Raw genomic sequence first — 25,198 nt, forward strand, 5'->3', positions numbered from 1 at the left:
TCGAAAAAACCAAAAAAAAAAAAAAAAAAAAAAAAAACAAGACTTAATAGTAACAAGCTAGGTGGTGGTGGTGCACACCTTTAATCCCAGCACTCAGGAGGCAGAGGTAGGCGGATCTTTGAGTTCGAGGCCAGCCTGGTCTACAGAGCTAGTTCCAGGATAGTCAGGGCTACACAGAGAAACTCTGTCTAAAAAATAAAAAAAATAAATAAAAAATAAAAATAAAGATTTAGCATTAACAGATGTTAATCCGTTAATCCACTTTGAGGGCTAAATGAGACTATGAATTGACCCTTTATGTGGGTTCATTTCTAAAATTAGAACACACCTGTGTCATATACGCTGTGAGCCCACATTACCTTCTTTTCTGGTGTCATAGCAATTGACTTGGATCATATTTATTTTTGTCTTTCAAGCTGACACATGAGTTCATATAACATATAAGGCTGACCTCAATTTTCTTTTTCTTTCTTTCTTTTTTTTTTTTTTTTTTTTTCTGAGACAGGGTCTCTCTTCATAGCCCTGGCTGTCCTGGAACTCGAAATTCTGACTAAGCAGTCCTCAAACTCATGGAGATCTGCCTGCCTCTGACTCATGAATGCTGGGACAAAGGTGTGCGGCACTATGCCCAAGTGAGTTCAGTTTTCATGAGGTCCCTTGGGTGTCTCCTCATGAGAAGTCACTTAACTATAAACACTCTCCACAGGTCCTCACATTCTAGCTTGATTGCTTATAATTACAAGTGACAACAATAATTATGCAAGCTGGGTGTGGTGGCGTGTGTGTGGTAATCCCAGTGCACAGGAAATGGAGGCAAGAAAACCAGAAATTTGAGGTCTCCCTGACAGGAACCAGAGAGACTCACCCTGTCCCAAGAAACCAAGGGTTAGAGATTTTATCTCCGTGCTTGCCTGGAACTCAGCAGGCCCTGGGTTCATTCCCCAGCCTTGGAAAAAGAATGTGTGTTTTGTGTGTGTGTGTGTGTGTGTGTGTGTGTGTGTGTGTGTGTGTGTGTGTTATTTAAAATGGCATCTGTTTAAACAACAACAAAAAAAAGAGCATTGATTGGCCACCATAGTTAAGAGAACAGATTGTAGGAGCCAGGGATTCAGTATAACCAGGAAGCCTGTTTCTCTGGATCTGTTGACCTTGCTTTCTCTGAGTAGCATGGGTCTCAATCAAGCTTTTCAAGGGAGTGGCAAAATGGTTCCCTTAACTCACTGCGTACCCTCTTCAGGACACAGCAATCTTTGGAGGGAGAGAGCTGGTAATTCACGACAGTTTTTACCTCTCTGCTGAGGCTTGGTTGGGAATTTGTTGGATTTGTCGGCTTATGTCTCTATGCCTTAAATAGACACTCTGACTAGGCGTATGAAATCTTCTCATTATAAAGGTCTGAGTCATGTTTCTACCCCAAGAATAATAAAACCAGAGCAAGGTCAATATCATGGAAGAAGAATAACACCGCCAATAAATTCGTGAATTTACATTGGAGGAAGCAGAGACAATTGCACTGTGAATATGAGAAAAGGTTTTCTTTATTTCCTGGAGTCTGGGGGATGTCTCACCCTGTAGTCCAGATTTAAACTAGTTAGTGGTCCGTCTGCTTCTCCCTCTCAAGCACTGGGATTCCAGGCATACACACCATGCCCAGCAATCTGCAAAGGTCTTACAGAGTAGGCAGTTTCAAGGGCCACAGGACAATGTTCTGGGAGGCGCTGTGGCCAAGAGAACTTCCTGTTCTCCACATTTTAACCAAAGTGACAAACGTTTTTTAAATAGAAATCCTTTTATTTCTTTATATGGTAGTATATAATTTCATCATATTGATTTCCACACTCCTTTTAATGGCAAAAAGATGAGGCATTACTGTACATTTCCTTCCCGTCCCTTTGAGAAATTCTGTACTTTATCCTCGAATGGGTAATATCTAAACCTAGAAAGAGCACACGGAGGAGAGTTAATGTCTGGAGGTGTGCAGTTCAGGATGGATTAGATAATAAACCTGGCCCTGATTCTCCAGAAAGTCAGACCTCAATAGGACCTTAAAGACGTTTATTTTCTACACGAGGAAGCCAGTCTTTAGAAGTGGTTAAGTGACTGGTTAATGCTAGAAAAACAATGGAAAGCCAGCAAACATAGTAGATTTCTCACCGTCTGGTTCAAGACTGGACCGCCTACCCCGTATTGCTCCTTGGTGACATCTGACTAGTCACCCATGAAGGGTGGCGATTAGGAATCATCTAGGAATAAACCAAGACTTAGTCCAGGGACTGAGATCGCAGCAGGAAAGAGGTTGGAATGTTGCAGGTCCAGAGCTAATGAATGACCTTATCTTGGGCTAGTTTTAGCCCTCTAGAATAGTCATTTCTCGCCCACCTCTGGTTCTTAACTAACATCTTGTAGCCAATAGATAAAATCCTTTTGGAATCTATTAACTTAGCAGACCTCTAGCTTCCACCCACCCAAAAGCTGAGAATACCATCTGACAGCATCTTGGTCCTACAGAAAAGCTTCCCCAAGTTGCTGTCACTGTTGGTCTGATGTACCCACTGTTTATTTTAAATTTGCCTTGTCGTGGTTTTATTTGTTCCACAAAACCATAAAACTCAACGAAACTCGTTCCACACTGTAACATGGAATTTAGGGCGACCTAAGTCTGTGTTCCCAGGCCATGGTCTTTGAACACGGCTCCAGAATGAGCCACATCTTACTCCCTCTAAGATATGAGCTGTGGGTGTTTTCTGTCAGCTCCATCAGGAGGAAATGTGGGATTCTCTGCTCCCGGGGCTCCAGCAAGGGAATGTGTGGTGGCTACAAACCTGTAAGCCACGTGTTAGCAGGAAGGAATGTTCTTGAAGAAACCCAGGGGCCCAATGAACATTCATCGGGTCACTTAACTTGGTTTAAGGAAATACTATCCTTAGGAGTCAGACATTCCTGAGTTTGAATCTCGGCTCCACTGATTAACAATACTGTGGGCTTAGGCAAATTATTTAACTTTTCTAAATTTGTTTTTATATGTCAGATGTGGATACAGCCACTTATGACTCACAAGGAAAAAGCAATGCTGTATGTATAAACGTACAGTGCATTTCTAAACAGATGAACATTTGTTGTTTTTTGAGACAGAGTCTCATGTAGCCCAGGCTGGCCTTGAGCTCCCTCTACAGCCAAGTACAACTTCAAATTCCTGACCCTCCCATCTTCCCCTTCCAAGTGCTGTGACTCTGTGTGCAAACCCATGCCTGGATTCAGTGAATGCACTTTAGACACCCAGTGGGTTTTTTACTTGGCAATAGTAATGTAGTCATAATCTTGTTTTTATATGATTGAATTTATGTTCTGCTTTTAAGGTCCATTCCACCAGCTGATGAAAAATGATTTCCAGCCTCTCAAAGTTTTGCTTTCTTTTTTTTTCTTTTTTCTTTTTTTTTAAAGAATTATGTATACAGTGTTCTGCCTGCATGTATCCCTGCAGGTCGGAAGAAGGAGCCAGATTTCATTACAGGTGGTTGTGAGCCACCATGTGGGTGCTGGGAATTGAACTCAGGACCTCTGGAAGAACAGCCAGTGTTCTTAACCACTGAGCCATCTCTCCAACCCCGCGTTTTGCTCTCTTTACTGGTGAGTCTGAGTGTCCATAACCGGTAGCCCACACAGTGTTGGGGCAAAGGAACTGAGAGAGTCAAGGCGAGGCGCTCCCAGACATCCCCCCATCCACCTTTTCCCAGTGATTTTTACTGTTGTCTCTGTCCCCTTCATCCCTGTTGCTGACATCTGTCCTCGACTCAAAGTTGCTACAGATTGGGTGAAACCGTGGTTTCTCAGGCGGTGCCTCGCTCCGAGAGGTTCCCCTTACGAGCAGCTTTTGACTCCATTTTGAGGGTGGCTCTGCACCACCCAAATGCAGTGCAGACTGATGAGTGACTTATTCCTGGGAACAGGAAGGGCGCCACCCTGAAACATGATCCAAGTGAGTTGAGGCTACAGGAACACGCGGGCCGCATTAAAATCCTATCGGAGACACCAAGCCAGAGAACTTCTTACACTCAGCGGACAGAGGAGAGGGTGTGCCCCCCTCATCTGGAGCTCATCACGTGAGTGATGGGTACCTAGCACTGAGATGGCTTGGCCCCACCGAGCTGCCATCTAATAGCTGGCATTGCGTCGAAGACCCACAGGCAGAGGGCTCCAGGTTGCCCGCTTGGGCTTTAGCTCAGGCTGGCCCCTCACTGTTGATGCAGCTCGCTCAGCTGCTACCTGCCCCTCTTCCTGCTCATTCTTTGGACATTGACCTTCCCGGCCCTGCCCTTTCACCTCTGCGTCTGGTTACGTCTTCGCTCTCACGACTCTTTAGTGGCCCCCGGGGTACCGGTTCTCAACCTGTGGGTCGTGACCCCTTTGCGGGTTGACTGCCCCTTTCACAGGGGTCGCCCACGACCATCGGAAAACCCAGAGGTTTACACTGCAATTCACAACAGTAGCAACATTATAGTTATGAAATCGCGACGAAAATCATTTCATGGTGAGGGGGTCATCATGCCATGAGGAATTAATTGTGTTCAAGCATCACAGTATTAGGAAGGTTGAGAACCACTGCTCTACGCCGGCAGCTGTTTCCCTGTGACTGGTTTGGGATCGCTATCCTGTCACGACAGACTCTACTTAGATTTCCAACAGCCTGCTTCCGAGACCTCTAGAACTCTGCAGCAGCCTCTTTAACAAGTGTCCGTCCCATAACCCTCACATACGCAGCATCTTAGTTGCTTCTCTATTGCCGAGACGAAACACCATGACGAAAGGCAACTTAGAGAAGAAAGTGGTTAGTGGGGGCTGACAGAGGGTGAGTCCATGACTGTCATGGCAGGGAGCATGGCAGCAGGCAGGCATGTCCATGGTGCAGTAGCTAAGAACTTGAATCTGATCCACAAGCACAAGGCAGAGAGAAAAAGATTGAACTGGGAATGGAGTGAACTTCTGAAATATCAAAGCCCACCCCCAAGTGACACAGCTCCTCTATCAAGGCCACACCTCTTAATCCTTCCCAAACAGTTCCACCAACCAGGAACTAAGTATTCAAACACATGGAGGCCAATCTCATTCAAGCTGTCACATGCATATGTAGAGATAGATATATATATTCACTGCATCCTGTGTGATATGACAGTTTACATTAGTAACTAAGATCACAATAAAAGAACCTGCCTTCACCTCAGCCAGATTACCAAGGTAGGTAGGATTATCCGGCAGGTTGCTGCCTTTGGAACTTTACCTTGTGAACTTACTGTTTTTCAATAAATTCTAACACTGTGAAAAGACGCAAACATGTCCATTTATGTTTCTGACTAGCTCACTAATGACACTGCAGAGGGACCCCCGGATCACCGCTCTCTCCCTTCCTGTCTCAGGCACACGTGATCCGTCTGTTGTCATTGGACCTGTTGGGGGTGCTGTATGAGGCTGTTTCTGGCCCATCTGCCCAGACACACCATGCAGTTGTTTCTATGCTATTCCTTGTGGTTGTCACTTTTTGTCATTCTGACAAAATACCCGAATCAAACAAAACAGCTTGATGGATGATTGATTTGGGTCATGGTCTCAGCAGCCTCAGTCCATGGGCCACTTGGCTCTGTGGTTTCTCGGCGATGGTAGGCAAGACATCCTGGTAGAAGAGTGTAATGGAGAAAACCGATTCTCTCACAGCAGCCAGGAAATATGAAGACACAAGGGACAAGACACCTTTCAAAGGCACTATTCCCTCAATGACAGGCTTCCTCCAATCAGATCCCTCCTTTCACAGTTTCTACTGTCTTCCAGTACGCTACTCAACTATGAACCCATCAATGCAGTAGCCTATTCCTGAAGTCAGAGTACTCATGATGCACTCACTTGCCCAAAGCCTCTGAATATTGCGCTCAAGACCAAGTCTTCCATACATGAAACTTTCAGCGGGACATTTAGTATCCAAATCACAGTCCATGCCATGTGAGGAAAAGAATATGTTCCATGGTATCCTTGGGTTCTGTTGACAGTGGGGGTTTGACTCACATTGCTCAAGGACCCCCAAACCTTCCTTCCCTCCCTCTGTCTTCAATTCAGCATTGGAGATGAAGGCAGGATGCAGACCCTTCCTTTGGGAAACACACCCGCTGCAGAGTTCTCTCGGTTCCCTGCCAGGTCTCTTTCTTTGGAGAATTTCTTTTCTGGGTATGAGCAGCCTGCTCTTCATTCTCTGAAACCTACAGTTAGTATGTTCTTTCTGGACTTGGCCTATGAAGTCACGACCTCACCTCTTTTGTCTACCACATTCTTCTGCGTTGTGCAAGAGCCTACTTCTCAAAAACGCTGCAGTTACGAAAGTTAGAGCTGCCTCTGGAATCCCCCAGGAAGAGAGAAGGGGGGCTCTTTAGTTATTAACTACCCAAACCCCCTCAGACATTAATACTGGAGGGTAGTTTTAATTTGTCTTCTTTTGTTTTTGTTTTTGTAGACTGGGTCTATGTACCTCTGGCTGTCCTGGAACTCACTATATAAGCCAGGCTGGCCTCAAACTCAGAGATCCACCTGCCTCTGCCTCCTGAGTGCTGGGATTAACGGCGTGTGCCACCACACCCGGCTCAGTTTTAATTTGAAATGAGCAATTGCTTTACCTCATGGAATGAGTAGACGAGGCTGTATGTACAAGTCATTAATGAATATCTGGGTCGTCGGAGTCCTTGCTTCACTCAAGCAAGTGTCTATCAATTAACTCCCTGCCAAGGCCTAATGGACGGGGGCAGGGCCACAAAACATAACATGAGGGAAAGGAAACAGTGGAGCTGAAAAGCATCCAGAGAGTGGTCTAAATAGGAAGAACGGGCTGAAAGTGCTGACGGGCGACCGAAGCCAACATTTTAAAATCTCATCTACTTCTCCTTTGCGCATTCTCTACAACTGTTGGTTGAGTTTTGAGAAACCTCAATTAATTTTAAGGACAGAAACAAAGTAAGTGTTTTTCTTCTCACCAGGGAAGGCAATTTTGATGTTAAACACCTCATTGATGGTGGTAATACTATGCAGTTAATTTTAAAGATGGGAACAAAGGCAGTGTTTCCCTTCTCACCAGGGAAGGCAGTTTTAAACACCTCATTGAGGGTAGCACTGCCAGGCTCATTGGGGACTTGATAATAGCGCCTATTGACAAGACAATATGGAAAATACAGGGTGAAACCCGCCAGCAGTTAGGCAACCGTCACCCCCACCTACGAGCAGAGGCACACTTTCTCGATTTGCCTTGCCGAGAGAAGTGTGAAGAGTGCAGCACATTCCAATTATTTTTACATTGCCGAGTCCCGTGGAAATGAATTCCAGAGCTTATTGCACTGAGTTCGGGGGGACGTGGCGTGGTAGAATTGCATCCATGGGGCCTTGATGTGAGTGGGGCATTTCTATTCACATTTATTTTTTTTCCTAGCTTAGGCATAAGAGGAGAAAGAATCTTCGGTTTGTCACTGCCATCTGTAGATAGAATTACTAAACAGGAAAAGAATGGTTATATTATCCTCATGCTCATAGATTTGCTTTGGCTTAGACTCACAAGCAGAGTGTTTGTTCAGGGTAAGAAGTGCTGTCATGGTCTCAGCTGCTGGGGGTCAAAGGATTCCCTACCCAGTATCACCCCAGATTTATGAGCCAGAGCTCATAAATGCTCAATATATTGGGTCAGTAAGAAGATACAACATATTCAGTAAAGACGGAAGTAATCCAGTTCTAACTACCTAACTGTAAGCATCTGAATGGCCAGATGTGAAATGGCAGAATTGTTTGTATGCAATCTTCTTGGGCATGACTGAGGTGAGGTCCTTATTTTCAGGAAACTTGGGCAAGATTAGGAAATGGGCGTGGGACAGGCATTGAGCAGTGACTCACACTTGACTTCTGGGCCAGCCTTCTTTCTTTTAGCTTTCATTTCTAGAAGAGAAGAGATCAGTGGCCAGCCACTTGAAGCCCTCCATTCAGACACAAAGATCCTTGATTTCCAGTGTTAATCACCTTCCGGTCACTGTAACAAAATATTTGAGATAATAAGCTTAAAGAGACAAAGGGTTTGTTTCAGTATACAGGTTTTTGTTTTTTTTTTTTTAAGATTTATTTACTTTTAGGTATGTGTGAGTGCCTGTAGGCATGTATGTTTACTACATGTGCACTTGGCACTCTCCGAGGCTGAAAGGGGCATCAGATCCCTTGAGACTGGAGATAGTGTCAGGTTCAAAAGAAACTCCATTTTGGCCTATTCCAAAAGGCAGAAGGGACAGCTGGCTATCTGTGGTGTCTCTTGGCATACCAAAGTGCATACTGGCATCCAGGCTTCCTCACTGTCACAAGTACCTGTCACACATTTCAAAGTCCGTGTGAGCACCCTGGCCTTTCTCCCCTCCTCCCCTACCCTAAACTCCCCCACTACTCATTCTCCTTATAACCCTGCTAATCTGGCTATGTTTTCTCTCTTTGTCTTCCTCTCTTTCCCTACCCTCCACTCTCCCTCTTTCTATCTTCTTCTTCCTCTTCCTCCTGTTTCTCTGTCTCTGTTTTCTCTCTCTCTCTCTCTCTCTCTCTCTCTCTCTCTCTCTCTCTCTCTCTGCTTTGCTCCTTCTTTTCTCATGGCCATGACCAGTCTGCTGGTTTAGGCTGCTTCTTTCTCTCTCTGCTCTGGACTCTTCCAGATGCCTCTGGCTGTTCTCGCTCTCATATCTACAAGACCAATCCTTCCCTTCAGCCATACCAAAGAGTAGTCATGTTGTCAATTTATCCAGTTACAACTGTTGTTAGCTACCATATGGGTGCTGGGAACTGAACCCCTATCCTCTGGAAGAGCAGCCAGTCATCTTAATGGCCATCTCTCCAGCCCCATGGGTCATAGTTGTGAAGGTTCCTGTTTATGGTCTTTTGCCTTGGGCCTGTACTGAGGCATATCACGGTGAGAGCCTGTAGTATAGCAAAAACATTTACTTTATGGCCAAAAAGCAAAAGAAGAAAAAGAGACTAGGGTTCCACAATCCCCATGAAGGGCACTACCCAATAGGTACTACCTTCCTCCCAACAATCCCATCCTAAGGACCAACCCTCCAAGCCACAGGCCTGTGGGAGATGCTCAAGATCCCAACCATAGTGTCCGGGGCATAATGTGGTTTATAGATAAACTCATTTTGGAGACTGATGGTGATTGAAAAGGCAAGAAGACAACAGAAAAGAAGCCTGCCCACACCCAGATCGGATGGAACTGAGCCCAGGGGGAGTAGGAGGTAGAATCCAGGATCCTGGTTCTGTCTCTTCCCTTGCCTGGGAAGAGAACTTTACATTAGAAGAATCCGTTCCCACCAGGCACTCTTGAATGAGGAGTAGGTTTGAATACATTACAGGATGTTTTTATAAAGGAAATGTGATAAAACAATAAGATGATGTCAATCAAATGCTCTGGGTTTGAGATCCTTGAAACTAAATGCTCTCTAGAAATAGAAAGTATATTGTTTTTATTTTGTTCCATAATACTATGGATGCTACTACATTAGCTTTTACAATAATTGGATGTTTTCCCTCTCAGAGTGTAGTGATATCTCCCTCAAAACAACAGATGAGCTTCCATAACTTCAAATGTTAACTGATTATACAATCTACTCTTGAAAACTTTCATTTCCCTCGGGGGCAGGTGGAGGCTTTCATGGCTGCTCTGTGTTTTCTCAGCTTTAGGGAATCAGAGGGCCTTTCTGATGGTCCTAGGCTGTATTTCTTTATTTGCTCTCAATTAATACTGTTAACATTTCTTTAATGTTGAAAGAAACCCTGCCTGCCAGGAAGTGCCAGGGCCCAATCTGTGCACCCTACTGAAAGGAGTTCAAAGGGCACCGTGTCCCACTTAGTCCCCTCCAAAGCACAGGCAAGATAGAGACTCATTCCATATCTCACAATTCTGGATTCACACAGGAGGAAAGAGACACTCGGGGACAGCTATGTGTTCCCAGGAGACTACACTCAAAGTCTCCAGACCAGATCTCCAGCTCCAGCAGGGGTCAGTAACTACTCAAGTTCAAGGCTGCTCCCTGTGACTATCTTGTTGTCCTTTCTTGTGGAGAACTTCTGAAGACCCACAGCAGACTCCCTACTTACCCCTCCTTCCCTGCCCACTGCTTGCAAAGCAGAAAGGCTTCCAAGTTACATTAGTGGAAACAAGGATAGGCCTTGGTTTTGTTTTGTTTTTTTTAATTTGTATTTTTTTTTTTGTTTTGGTTTTTTCGAGACAGGGTTTCTCTGTGTAACTTTGCGCTTTTCCTGGAACTCACTTGGTAGCCCAGGCTGACCTCGAACTCTCAGAGATCCACCTGGCTCTGCCTCCCGAGTGCTGGGATTAAAGGCGTGCGCCACCACCGCCCGGCTAATTTGTATTTTTCAAAAAAGATTTATTTATTATGTACACAGTGTTCTGTCTGCATGCCAGAAGAGGACGCCAGATATCATTACAGATGGTTGTGAGCCACCATGTGGTTGCTGGGAATTGAACTCATGACCTCTGGAAGAGCAGCTAGTGCTCTTAACTGTTGAGCCATCTCTCCAGCCCTAGGCCTCGTTTTTTACAGCACTCGGGGCACAGGGGTCAGGAAGGTTTTGGCCCAAATCACCTCTGGCCTCTTACGGGAAATCATCTTAGAAAATAGACTACTAATAGTCTTCCTGGTGTCTTCTAAACAGTATGTTGGGGCTACTGTGATGGGGTTCACTGGCGGAGGCTTTGATGGATAGGGAAACACTTGTTAGTGTCTAATACCAAGGTGTAATGGTAATTTTCAAAAGCCGAAGTCCTCTTCCCTCACCTGTAATTTAGAAACATTTGGGTTAGATAATCCCTGGAGCACCTCTTTGAGGATTCCAGGTCTAACTTTGTTGATGGAGAGTGGAGGTCTGTTTAGGGATGAAGGACAGTAAAGGAATTGGCTTCCAAGTAGTCATCTCTTCACCTGCTCCATCTCCACGACTTAGATAAGTATCAGGAACAGCTGGGCTTGTACGTGTGATAGGAGTAAGTAAAGCTCTTGTATAAATATATCAACATACTCAAATTTCCCTAGCCTCTTAGATTTCATTTCAATATTCTCCTGCTATCTAAATAGCAGTCACCATCATGAATATTAGTCATTGCCCAAAGAGATATTCATGAACCATATGGTGGACTCGGTGGAGATTTAGTAGTCATTCATCACTGTTTTTTTTTTTTTAAATACACTGTTTATTTTTACTTAATGTTCATTGGTGTTTTGCCTGTATGTGTGTCTGTGTGAGGGTGTTACAGACTGGTGTGAGCTGCCATGTGAGTGCTGGGATTGAACCCTGGTCCTCTAGAAGTGCAGCCAGTGCTCTTAGCTGCTGAATCACCTCTCCAGTCCCCCATTCACCACTGTTAAAGATAGTAAGAGCTTATGCTTAGCTTGGAGCCACACAGATAAGGCGCTTCCCCTGCTTTCAAGAGACTCACTATACAGAGTGAAAACAAAGCCATCTAATGTTCAAATGTACATAAAATATGCATAAATATCCCACAAATGCTCCAGGTGCTTTAGGATTTCAGAATTGAGGGGGATGAACAGGGAGTGTTTGAGAATGGCAAGATTTAGTCTTGGGTCAGGGTCAGGGCAGGTGGGGTGTATAGAGAACGGAAGCTCCCAGAGAGGAGTGGATTGGATATTAAAGTACATGAACGGGAAGACGGGAGGAAAACCCCATCACATATCATTGTTTGCCCTCGGGCAATTTCCTGAAGACTTGCTTGCTCATCTGTGAAGAGGAATAATAGCTGTGATTACGTAATGGACGGTCCTCATGGGGATGGCGACAAGAAAAATTCCCTTCATTTCCTAGCACAGTACCCAGAATTTTGTGACTCTTCAATAAAGAGGACTGCTATTAATCACGGATGATTTTAATTGGACTCAATGCTCTGTGTTGGTGAGAACTAAGAGATATGATGGGAGACAAACACAGACTATTAGCAAGACAAGACTATGCTACGATGTTTGTGATGGTCTTGTCCCTGGCGACTGCATGCCTTTGCTCAGGTGTCAATTTTGTTTTGTTTTGTTTTTGGACACAGGGTTTCTCTGTGTAGCCCTGGCTGTCCTGGAACTCACTCTGTAGCCCAGGCTGACCTCGAACTCCCAGAGATCCACCTGCCTCTGCCTCCCGAGTGCTGGGATTTAAAGGTGTGCGCCACCACCGCCCGGCCCCGGATGCCAATTTTCAGAACCCCTACTGTGTCTCTGTCAGCTTTACATTGCTGTGACAATATACTGACAGTAGTCAACTTATAATGAGGGAAGGTTTATTTTAGCTCAGGATCTCAGCTGCGTCAGCCTGTGGTCAACTGGCTCCGTTTGCTTTGTGGCCTGTAGTGAGACATGGCATCATGTTGGGGAGCACATGGTGGGGAGCAGATGAGGGAGCAAACCCCTCCTCCTCCTGGTGACTGGGAAACAAAAAAAGAACCAGAAAATTCAGGTTTCAATATCCCTTCAAAGGGTATGGCTTGAATGACCTGCCATCAGGATTGACTCCTAAGAGTTCTACCACCTCCTAGTAGTGCCCCAGGCTGGTGACCAAGTCTTTCTCATATAGACCTTTGAGGAACGTTTCACATCCAAACCATAACGCTGTTTGATGTTTAGAACCATATCCTGCTTAGAAAAGAGCTGGGACAGTAGGCAACAGGTAGATGGAGGAAAGAAGAGGGTCTTCCAGCTCAAAGAGTATTGCAGTGAATCACGGGCATGGGCAGAGGTCCCTCTAAATGGACATTTCCTGTCCTGATCACCTGGTCCCAAATAACTGACTCAGAGGCTGAATATGAATTATAAATCCTCGGTCAATAGCCCAGGCTTGTTACTAGCTAACTCTTACATTTAAATTAACCCGTATTTCTATTTATGCTTTGTCACATGGTGGTACCTTTATTAGCAGGGCACGTTCATCTCCTGTTCCCTCTGTGTCTGACTGGTGACCCCTGAGTCTGCTCTTCTTCTTCCCATCATTCTTAGTTTGGTTGCCCCGCCTATACTTCCTGCCCAGCTACTGGCCAATCAGCGTTTTATTAAACCAATTTGAGTGACAGATCTTTACAAGAGGATTGTTCCACAGCAGGTCCCTTAAGGCAGATGGTTCTAGGTAGCCTGTACCAGAGACGTCTGCCAAAGTTCAGGCAGACAACCACTCCTGGGTATTAGGACCATTTACATTTCTTCATTGATCACAGATGTTCGTGGAGCACCTTCCCCTGGGCCTAGCAGGCAAGGCAGAAGCAATCGAGCTCTCAGCCTGTGATGATCTGGCTAGACCTTAGGGCAGTGCCGGGTATCAAGAGCTACTTAGTGTCAAGGGCCAGAGGATGGCTTGGAGAGCCAGAACCACTCACTAACCACATGGTCTTCAGCTAGTTAGTTAGCATCTCTGAGTTTCATTGTTCTTTCTCAAAAGTGAAATAATGAAATCCCAGCTCCCAGAGGTAGGGTGGTATGTTAAGTGAAACCTAACACTCGATCAGGTCATGGCAGAGCCCTGGCTTGCTTGCACTGGAGGTCTCTGAGTGGCTGGGGCAGTGGATTGTGACCAACTGGCTTCAGAGATTGCTGTGAGACCGTCGGAGAGTTGAACAGCTTAAACAATCCCGGCACCTGTTAGGCCCGAGGGCCGATTGCAGATTTCCCCCATCGCTCTTGGAATTTAGCGTTTTAACCTGCCCCTGTGTGGAGAGATGTTATACAGTGCTCTGGGCCCTTCTTACCTTGACACATTCCCATGCAGTACTGAAGGCAAAGGCTGCTGAAGAGCGGATAGATAGTGCTGGGTTTATCTAGACCCTCTGATCTCGGGATTTCAAAGACTGTTAGATGAATACCGGGCAGCAGATAAAATTCTTCCTCATTTCCCAGGTAAATAATCTGAGCCTTGCTCACCAGGGAGTGATAGATCCACGCATGTAATCTAGGCCAGAGAAGGGATGCCACTGATGTGCTGATGTAATGGTTTTCAAATGTGTGTGTGTGTGTGTGGATGTAAAAACAAACAAACAAAAAATCACACAAGAAAACCTCTCAAACTGCACATTTATGGATTCTGTCCACATAGTTTGACTGGGAAATCTAGGTGTTGACCTAAATTCTGAGTTTCAAGTGTAGGCTATTCAAAGTGGATATTGTGTGTGTGTGTGTGTGTGTGTGTGTGTGTGTGTGTGTGTGTGTATGTGTGTGTTTATCACATTTAAAAATTACTGATCTAAAGAATCAGAAGGTTGTAACCCTGCAGCAGCCAAGGGGACCGACCGACCACCTCTGTGGGCTTTATCCAGGAACAAAATCTATAATATTCATACCTCACAATTCTGTCCTCTAGGGAAAAAGCATGACAGATGAAACTCAAGGGTCTTAGGCTGTATGTGTGTGTGTGTGTGTGTGTGTGTGTGTGTGTGTGTGTGTGTTGACAGGATCTTGATATGTAGCTGAGGCTACCTCAGATTCACTATTTAGCCCAAGATGGTCTCCGACTCAATCTTTTTTTTTTTTTTTTTTAAAGATTTTTATTTATTTATTATGTATACATCATGTATGACTGCAGGCCAGAAGAGGACACCAGATCCTATCACAGATGGTTGTGAGCTATCATGTGGTTGCTGGGAATTGAACTCAGGACCTCTGGAAGAGCAGTCAGTGCTCTTAACCTCTGAGCCATTTCTCCAGCCCCCGACTCAATCTTTCTGCATCTGCCTCTGAAGTTCTGGGATTATAGGCATGCATCATCATACCTAGACTAACAGCTTTTAATAGTAACATAAGACAGTTTTCTAAGGGTGAGTGTGTCCACTCCCAGGTTGGGGATGGGGTGTATGGGAAACCACAACGTAGCCACAATTTCCAGGTACTCTGAAGCCAGGCCATGTTGTCTAAGGCTCAGAATGAATGGTGAGTTCTGGGGTGGTACTTTCAGCTTCTGATTGCTCCTGGTGTTCCTTGGCTGTGGCTTTGTGACTAATCTCTACTTGGCTCGCCCCCTTGCATTTCTGAGAAGAACTGTTGTGGTTAGATTTAGGTCCCACTATGAAAACCCATCAAGAACTATCTCCTCCATCTAAATGATTACATATTGCAAATCCTTCTAAAAGGAAGCCTAAATCAGGCCACATCTGTTTCAGACATAGTTCTCATAGAGGGAACACAGTTCCAGCCACTGTACTCTTGGTGACCTATCACTATATTCTCTAGTTTCTTTTGGCACAATCTGGTGTCAGTGTTCTCCACAATATGTCACCTGAAAGGCATGAGAGAGTTCTGTAGGGCCCTGCGCCTGGAACATACTAGGCCTTCAATCTTTGTTTAATGAATGGATAAATTATATGGCATTGGTCTGTTCATTTGATAATTAACTATTAGTATAGTTTAGTAAGATACACACCTACTATTGCTAACTAATTCCTGGATTTATTTACTCCTAAAATTTAATAACTAATTGTGGTGGTTTGAGTAAAAATGGCCCCCATAGGCCCATAGGGAATGGCACTATTAGGTGTGGCTTTGTTGGAGTGGAAATGGCCTTGTTGGAGGGAAGTGGTCACTGGGGGGTGGGCTTTGAGGTCTCATATGCTCAAGCCAGGCCCATTGTGGTAGTCTTCCTGCTGCCTACAGATCAAGATATAGAATTCTCAGCTCCTCCTCCAGCACCATGTCTGCCTGCATGCTGCCATGCTTCCCACCATGATGATAATGGACTGAACCTCTGAACTATAAGCCAGCCCCAATTAAATGTTTTCCTTTCTAAGAATTGTTGTAGTTATATGCTGTGGAATAATCATTTTGTACACTGTGAAGATTTGTCACTTGGATTGGTTTAATAAAAGCTGATTGGCCGGTAGCCAGGCAGGAAGTATAGGTGGGACAACCAAACTAAGGATGCTGGGAGGAAGAAGGGAGGAGTCAGAGGAGTCACCAGACAGATACAGAATGAGTTGGATGTACAAGATGGGAGAGCGGTAAAGCCACGTGGCAGAATGTAGATTAATAGAAATGGGTTAATTCAAGCTGTAAGAGGTAGTTAGTAATAAGCCTGAGCTATCGGTTAAGCATTTATAATTAATATTAAACTTCTGTGTCTGTTACTTCAGAACTGGTGGGTGGGACAGAAACTTCTGCCTACTGTTATAGTGTCTCTTCACAGCAATAAAACCTTAACAAAGACATTAATACTATATTTTACGTGTAACTACAAATGGTACAAATTATGTATGTATACTACAACACACACATATATGTGTGTATATATATACATATGTATATATGTATTATATATATATGTGTGTGTGTGTGTATGTATGTATGTATATATTTACTGTGGTTCCTTGAATGGGAATGGCACCCATAGGCTCATAGATTTGATGCTTAGTCCCCAGGTGGTGGAACTATTTGGGAAGGATTAGGAGGTGTGTCGCTGGAGGTGAAGTTTCAAAAGCCCACACCATTCCCAGTTAGCTCTCTCTGCTTCCTACTTGCAGATCAGGATGTAAGCTCTCTGCTGCTCCAGTGCCATGCCTACCTGCCTGCCTGCTGCCATGCTTCCCACCATGATGGTCACAGATGGACTTTAACTCTCTGCAACGGTGAGCTCCATATTAAATGCTTTCTTTTCTATGTTACCTTGGCTATGGCGTTTCATCACAGCAATGGAAAATTAACCAAGACATATATTATTATATATTTAGTAGTTCAGAGAGACAACACCATAGTTAAGAGCACTGGCTGTTCTTCCAGAATACCTGGGTTTGATTACCGGCACCCACAGGGTGGCTCACAATCATCTATGACTTTAGGTCCAAGGGTTCTGATGCCCTCTCTGAGCTCTGTGGGCACCAGGCACGTATATGGTGCACATACATACATGCAGGCAAAACATCTATACATATAAAATTCAATTTAATTTAGAAAATATATGGTAACATAAATCTCTCCTTACTGCTTTTTTTTTTTCTTTTTTTTTTTTTTTACGAGACTGGATTGGCACTGAACTTGCTCTAGCCAAGGATGGTCTTGAACTTCCTCTTAATTCTTCCTTGAAACTGCTGAGATCACAGGTGTACACCAGCACATTCAGTTTTCTGCAGTTCTGGACTCAAACTCAGGGCTTTGTGTAAGTTAGGTAAGCACTCTAATAATTGAATTACGTTCCTCGATATACCTAGTACTTTGAATTTTCAAAAATGTACTTCAGCATTGTTGTCAAGATCTGTGCTGGTTGTTATTTTGTTTTTTTTTTTTTAAGATTTATTTATTTATTATGTGTACAGTATTCTTCCTGCATGTGTCCCTGCATGCCAGAAGAGGGCACCAGATCTCATTACAGATGGTTGTGAGCCAGCATGTGGTTGCTGGGAATTGAACTCAGGACCTCTGGACCTCTAGAAGAGCAGTTGGTGCTCTTAACCACTGAGCCATCTCTCCAGCCCTTGTTTTTGTTTTTGTTTTGGTTTTGAGGCAGGGTCTTACTATGTAGCTCTGGCTGTCTTGGAACTTACCATGTAGACCAAGCTGGCCTCCTTGAACTCACAGAGTTCTGCCTGCTTCTGCCTCCCAAGTACAGGGGTTAAAGGTGTGTGTCACCACTCCAGGCCTGTGCTGGTTGGGTTTTGTCAACTCTGATACAAGCTTAGACATATATGGGAAGAGTGAATCTTTACCGCCATAAGATTGGCCTGTAGGCAAATTTGTGAGTCATTTTCTCAATAAATGATTAATGTGGTAGGGTCCAGATCACTGGGGGTAGTGCCATCCCTGGGAAGGTAGTTCTGAGCCTCTGAAAGCGGGCTGAGCAAGCCAGTAGGCAGCACTCCTCAATGGCCACTGCATCAGCTCCTTCGCCAGCTTCCTGCCCTGACTTTTCCTCAGTGAAGGACTGTGACCTAAGTATTTAAGATGAAATAACCCCCGCCCCCGTCCCCACCACCACCAGTTGCTTTTGGTCATGGTGTTTTGTCACAGCAATAGAAACCTTTGCTAAGCCAAGGTCCATTATCACCCAAAGCATTCACCATTACCCCATCTGTTTGGAGATACTGAATAAGATTCGTCCCACACAGAAACAGTTTGAGAAGAGCAACCGTGTTGCAGTCATCAGTGAGCTCCTCAGCTCAGCTGGTGTGGGTGTGGGAAGGGGGCTGAGAAGACACATATGCCAGGATAGTCCTGATGCTCCCTTGTGTGGGGACTAAAGGCTGCTCAGCTTCCTGCTCAGTGAGTCTTCCCTGATGCTGGATTTCTGTCCCCAGTAACTATCTATCCTCAAAGCACGCCAGGCTTCTTTTCTTAGAGAGTGAATGATCACCTCACCCTGCACACCCAAGAACTAAAGGAGCCACGTGGGATATACACTATGAAGAAAGCCACATGTGGGATTCAGACTTGGAATGGCTATGGCCTGACTCTTTCCTCCGATCTTCCTGTTGGCACCTAATCCTCGATGTAACGATATTAAAGACACACAGAGAAGCTCTTTCCAAAGCCTCATGCGTGTGCTTAGCTTCCCAGGAGGGCAGGAGGGGTGAATTCACCCCTCCCACCACTTTCCCCCTTCTCCGTGTGAGGTCACCATAAATGAGGAATGACTTGTCACCAGGCATGGGATCTGCCAGCGCCTTGGTCTTCCCAGACTCCAGAAGATCAGGAAATGAATTTCTATGATTTGCAAATTGCCTGGTCTAAGGTATTTTGCCGCTGCAGCAGGAGTGGGCTCAGAACCTGTTTGCACCATGTCCGCCCTTGAGCAACGTCCTTTTGCTAGGACTTGGCTTACAATTCCAGCCTCTGCTGCACATGTTACTGGTCTTGTGTGGGTGTGCATGCAGCAGCGAGACATTTGTCGGATGCTGGTGCCAAGGCTGTGCTGACTTCAGGAACAAAACTGGAAACCTCCCGTCTTCTTTCAGATGCCGGAGCGCCGCTGAAGCAGAGACTCCCGGCAATTCCCGCTTGGGCTGGCCTCGGTGAAGGTGTGCGGAAGGAAGGAACGAGAACTCCCTCAGCGCTTTGCTTCGCCACGGACCGTTCTGTTTCCAGATGTTTGCCACGGGAAACAGATTGTGTCTCCGCAGTGCCGCCTGACTTGGAAGGTCAACTCCACAGACATCAAAAGCTCACTTGTCAGAATGTCGCAGACTTTTCCAGTCCCTGTCCCCACCGTGGCCCCGAAGCTGTTGCCTTCAGGTATACACCACAGAAGGTAGAAATGCTTTGAGTTGCCAATCCAGAGGCAGTACTGTCACTGTGCATATGAAGGGCTGCAGTGCGCAAGCGCAGGGTTCATCATTGGCTTTAAAAATAACGTTCCCAGCTCATCTTAAAAGAGAAGAGAAGGCTACAGGCAGCAGAGAGATTAGGCCCTGAATCAAGTTTTCCTTATCTTTGCAGAAGAAGAGGCTTCGTTTGAAAGGTTTTTTATCACCAGTAGGTTGACAGGCAACTACGGTCACGAGCGTCGTTTCGAGGGGACTGGTAAGTCATAAAACCCGTCCCCGTGGCAGGCCCACCTGCACCTGCAGGGTGAGCTACAAGTCCTGAGCAGCGGGGGGCGGTGAGAATAAATGCAGACAAGAATAAAAACCTCAAATGACTTGTTCCAGCCACGCTTTTCATGCCGGGCCTGACAATTATATATGTCCGTGCGATAATATCGAACATGAAAAATGTCTACCTGAGGGAGAGAGGAAGTGTCATCTCATTTCATCAACTCTGTTCATTTCAATATATGGACATTTTCACTAAATTACATAATGTTTTTTTCCCTTCTAAATTTCACCTCGGGGGTTTATGAACGAAATGCCATTCTGACATGGTTCTAAATGACCAGATGAAGATTTATCTTCGGAGTGTAAAGTGGCTGGAATAATACTGACATAGAAATAATTGCTTTTTGGCAGGTGGTCTTGCCGTTTCGTGATTAGACCTACAAATTCAATGTCAGCAAGCTGTCCACAGATGCCTTCCCGGGATCTTCATGAAGGATGACCTGTCCCTCCTAGAATCTACCTTCGTGAGGCTCAGAGGTTCCGACAGAGCAGAAGCAGGGCTTCGGATGAGCCCCCTGCCTCTGCCAGAGCACACCTTAGCAGGGCACTCTTTTCAGGAACACAGGACTGTGCAGCTAATGTGTTTATGTTTTCAAGCTGGACAAGTGAAGAAATGGGGTAACAGAATCATGTGCAATAAAACAATAAATTCCCCCCTCGGAAGCTGACAGTAAGCCAGAGAGCAGAGCCCGCTCTACGCGATCAGGCCCTGGAAAGGTTTCATCCTAGCGGAAGGATGTCCCCAAACAGCTCCGAGGGGTAGCATGTATGCATGTGGGTAGCAAGGGGTCCACAAAGGTGGGTTGCTATGAATGTGCTTTTGAATGGATCCTAGTCACTTTTCTATTGCTGTGAAGAGACACCGCAATTAAAGCAACTTAAAAAGGAAAATACTTAATTTGGGGTTGATGGTTCCAGGAGGTGGTACAGTCCAAGACTGTCGTGGAGGGGGGCGTGGTAGCAAGCAAGCAGGCAGGCAGGCATGGAGCTGGAGCAGTAGCTGAGAGCTTACATGTTGAGACAACAACCATGAGGCAGACAGAGAGAGAGAGAGAGAGAAAGAGAGAGAGAGAGACAGAGAGACAGAGAGAGAGAGAGAGACAGAGAGAGAGAGACAGAGAGAGAGACAGAGACAGAGACAGAGAGACAGAGACAGAGACAACTGGAATAGTGTATATAGGCTTTTGAAACCTTCTCCAACAAGGCCACACCTCCTAATCCTTCCCAAACAGTTCCACCAACTGGGGACCAAGCATTCAAACATATGAGCCTGTGGGGGCCATTTTCATTCAAACCACCACCGAATACAATGAAGATTTCATGTGGAAATTGGAAGATTTCACTCATTGGAAATTGTTACGTGCCAAGCATGGTTCTGGGTATGAATACCAGATAGAATGAAGAGATACAAATGCTGGTTTTCAGGGAACTTATGTTTAGTGGGGGATTCAGGAAACAATCAGGAAAAGTAATGTGTTTGTTGGCTCTCTTGCCTCTATGGCAGGTTGCCCGGCCTAAAAAGAGGAAGGATCATTTGGCTCATGGATTCAGAGGTTTCAGTCCGCTGTGTGTAGGGGTGGGTGGGTGGGTGGAGCAGTGCACATCACGCCAGACAGGAAGCAGAGAGGAGAGAGAGCCTGGGGAACAGGTCTAACTCTCAAGAACTCAGTCCCCGCGAGCTGCCAGCCAAGCCCCAAGTCCTGAAGTTTCTACTACTGCTCAAATTAGCGCCGGGCAGGAGGAGAGGGAGCACTGATATCCGGTGAGGGAGAGTTCGCATCCAAAGCACAACAAGAAAGAGACATAGAATGTTCACAGTCGCCCGAGAGTGAGAGAACTGAGAGAGAGGCAGACACAGAAGATTTCAAGGAAGAGAGAAGTAGGTGGGGGTCTAATGCAGACAGTCAATGGTGGTCCCAATGATGACTGGCAATTAGATCCCACAAGCAGGTCCCCGAGGATCTCAGGTAGACAGAAGGAGGCGTATGGCTAAACCAAATATCAAGGTTCAAAAGGAACTAAGTTTGAGCCCTCTTCCAACGATGCTTCTTAAGCACCTCCTTTGTGCCCGGCTGTGTGTAGCCACTGGCAATACCGCGTTAGCCATCCATCAGTGCCATTCCAGTCGGGGACTGTGCTACAGTCACTCAGCCTCCACAACACAATCAGAGGCCTGCATGCTGGCGGCAAATCCACCCAGGAATTACGCTGGCTTACAGCCTATTAACTTTTACCACTTCCTTAATACAAAGAGAATTTTATTACCAATTATGCAGCAAGTTAAATTAATATTTATAAGAGTCTCGGAGGCCGAGAGGCATGATGAAATTTCTAGATGTGCCTTGCTGGTGCTAGATCTCGCCTCCCCCCTACCCCCCCCCCCCATCATATCGTGGTCCCTCAGTGGGGATGAAAAATACTAAGTAACGGAATTGCGATTCCCATGAAGGATTTTCCTCCTGCAAAGTGGAAATTGGGGAAATCCTTTCAAACCCAGTAAGAAACTTAGTATTGCTTACATTTCTATCATCAAGCCCACATATTAGCAACCTCAGGGAAAGCACCACTGAAGTGCCCCGGCTGTCCCTGCTCCAGAAAGTGTGTTACCTTTGGATTCCGGGCAGCCCCAGCCCCTGGGGTTTGTACAGCAGCGACCAAAAGTCACACCCTTTCCTGCTTTGAACTTGCCCAGGTCACTGTCTCCTGGAAGCCTTTGCAGGTATCAGCCTTCTTTATCCAGTGTCTTCTTCCTCACGGCCTGGAAAGCTCCTCAGAGGCAACTGAGTTCTACATGGCTTACCCCTGGCCCCATTAGGTAGGGGAAGGTCCCTTTGGGGGGGGGGAGGCAGTAGATGGGGGATTGCCTGTGCTTTAAAGTCAGACTGACATCCTGGGACCCGGCTCTGTCTCCTCTGAGCTGTGTGAGCTTGTAAGCAAAGCTGGATGCATTGCCCAGTTTCCGTTTCCTCCAGGTAAAATGGCAGCACTCTCCTCAGAAGGCTGTGCAAGGACAGAGGGGGCACACCTTCATCAAAGGCCAGTTCTCTCCTCTTAGCAAGGCCCCACCCCTCTACACTCACCCCCTTCAGAGGATCCATTTGGAGGGACAGGGGTTGTTGAGGAGCTGGAGAAGGGGGGAAGGGGGAGGGGAAGAAAAGGAGGGGGTCAGAGAAGTTGAGGGAGGCAGGGAGGCAGGAGAGAAGAAGAAGGGCGTGATGGGGAGGGAGGAGGGTGTGGAGGAAGATGAGGGAAGAGGTGAGAGCCTGTTCAGTGAGTGATGGGGGTTAGGACGACTCCACTGAGATGAGAAACCAGTCAGCACCGTGGAAATCCTTCCATGGTCTGAGGCAGATAGCTGTCCTCACAGACCAGACAGGGGATAAATAAGGAACGCCTCAACGGGCCACATCCAAAGTAAAGGCTCACTGCTATTGGAAGAGTTTCTGTGTCTCCCAACCCATCCCCAGGCATGACCGACACCGATGGCCACGTGTTCTTTCCTGTGACAAACATCACAGCGTCCCCAGACCCCCCGTGGGGGGCATTTTGTGAGTGTCCGGTTGCTGTTCCTTCTCGTGGAGAGACGTGAATGTCATCTGTTCAGTCCACGTAGGGCGCAGACAACCTACCCATGAAATGACTCCACGTGAGACTTGGGTGATGAGCCAGTGAGTTTATTGGGGTTTGGGAGCTGGTGTGACTCAGGCAGCTGCATCCCTAAAAGTCTCACCCCAGCATAGGTGATGACTTATGAGAACCACATCCTAGGCATCCTTTGTGCACCTTGTAGGCAGATCCAACAGAGTCCTCCCACACCCGAAGATTGTTTGCTGTGTGTAACCCTCTGGCTGAGACCTCCTGGGTCTTGTTACGTCCCTGTGTGTTTTAGGAGTCTCTCTTCCTTTTCTTCAGGTCTGAGGAAAGAGCCATGCCACAGCCCCTTTGTCATTCCAGCAGTTGATCCTTCTCCATGTTGAGGGTTGTGGGAGGAAGCTTTCTTAGGGGTGCAAGAGAGAACCTTGGGAGTGGATGAGGTCTCTGCACCATGAGGCTCACATAGGTCCCCCAAGGCAACAGAATGGAGGTATATGGAAGTAATATAGCAAAGTGATGCACCATCAAGGCTCCCGAGCCTTTTACTCACCGCTATGCAGGCAAGGGAAAGCCAGGTTCAATGTTATTAACAAAGTTAAACAAGTGGGGGGGTGGGGGGGGAGGAACGCACAGCAAAAACAGCCACAGAGAGCCCTTTGTAACAGTTTAGTTAACCTGAACAGAAAAACCTTTGATAAACTCCCCAGAGAGCTTAAATATTTCCCCTCTCTCATGGCCCACGTAGCCATGCCAGCAGGCCATCCTTGAAAACAAGATGACTTACTCCATCAACCTCAATAAGCCCTAATCCTGGAGGAAGGAAGTAGGGTCTGGTTTCCACGCTCGCTTTAAAAAAAAAAAAAAAAATCAGGCCTTTGTTTCTCGGGGCTGCTCTTCCAGGATTTGTAACACACGGTGGTTTGATTTGGCAGGAAAGGCACCTTCTTCTGAACACAAAGGGTTGTTTTTACAGGCTTTGAGCTCCGCTCTCCCGGCCGGCCGGCCGGCGGCGCGCTCCTGTCATTTTCCCCTGAGGCCACTGGGTGGCGCCCAAGGAGCCGGGATTACCAGTAAGACTGTTGCTCCCAACTCCCGCCAGGGCGATTTGGGACAGTTTAGTCACACGGGTACCAGGACAGATGAGTGGCTGGGAAGGAGAGAAGAAATCAGCTCCCCCTCGAGTCCACTTTTAATATGGACAGTCCATGCTCCGCTCACCCCCACCCCCCCACCCCCCCAATATAAATAAGGAATTAAAGTGTGTTTAGCAAGGATGCTTCTATTTGGAAAATGTTCTTTTTTTATTGGAGTGTAAAAGACCATTAGAATTAAGAGTGGGCAGAGGCAGCTTCGTTCAAGCGGCCTGGCTAGGCCCCTTCCAGTTCACTGTCCTCCACTGTAAAAGCTGGTGGCATAGTTTTAAATTTCCTTCCCACTGTGTCGTCCTCGTGCCCCGGTACCGCCAACTGCTCACCAGCAGCCCGGCGGCGTTCTGAGTACCAGTCCACCCCGACGCCTCCCCCAGGGACCAGCCATCTCCTCCTCTCTGCTGCTCTCCCGAAACCCAAAATTTGCTTAGCAGCGTCCCACCTTAGAGACCGAACTGATCTAGGAGCGCCTTCCCTAGCCCCACCTCCACCTTCGGCTACTCTGTTCTGTCTTCCTTTCCCTCTCAACAAATGCTGACACCCCCAGCTTGCCTCTTGCCCACTCGGATGCACTAGTTGGGCGTCTGTCCCCGGGGGCGCCGCTGAAACCCACCACCCACAGTCAAATCCAGAGATTGCCTTTGCCCCTTTCCACCACGGCTGCTCTCTCACGCTGCCTGCGGACAGCACAGAGCTCTTAGGAGCTCTTTCCATCCTTGGTTTCTATGATCCTCTCACAGCCCTCGCTTGACCTAAACTCGCCTTGGTGCCATTTGGAACTACATCTCCCACAAAGCCTTGCAGGAGCTGTAAGAAGAAGCTTCGAAGACCC

General features: G+C 46.4%; 1 long non-coding RNA gene across 1 annotated transcript; it reads left to right on the forward strand.

Moving 5' to 3' along the window:
- The first annotated feature begins 17,372 nt into the window (after window positions 1-17,372).
- Window positions 17,373-20,298, forward strand: LOC128119104 (uncharacterized). Its single transcript, XR_008221448.1, has 2 exons — window positions 17,373-19,550; window positions 19,976-20,298. It is a non-coding gene; the product is annotated as an uncharacterized LOC128119104 (long non-coding RNA).
- The last annotated feature ends 4,900 nt before the right edge of the window (window positions 20,299-25,198 follow it).

This window comes from Peromyscus californicus, unplaced genomic scaffold (assembly GCF_007827085.1).
Source record: "Peromyscus californicus insignis strain IS unplaced genomic scaffold, ASM782708v3 Scaffold_23__1_contigs__length_62951481, whole genome shotgun sequence".
Classification (NCBI taxonomy): Eukaryota; Metazoa; Chordata; class Mammalia; order Rodentia; family Cricetidae; genus Peromyscus; species Peromyscus californicus.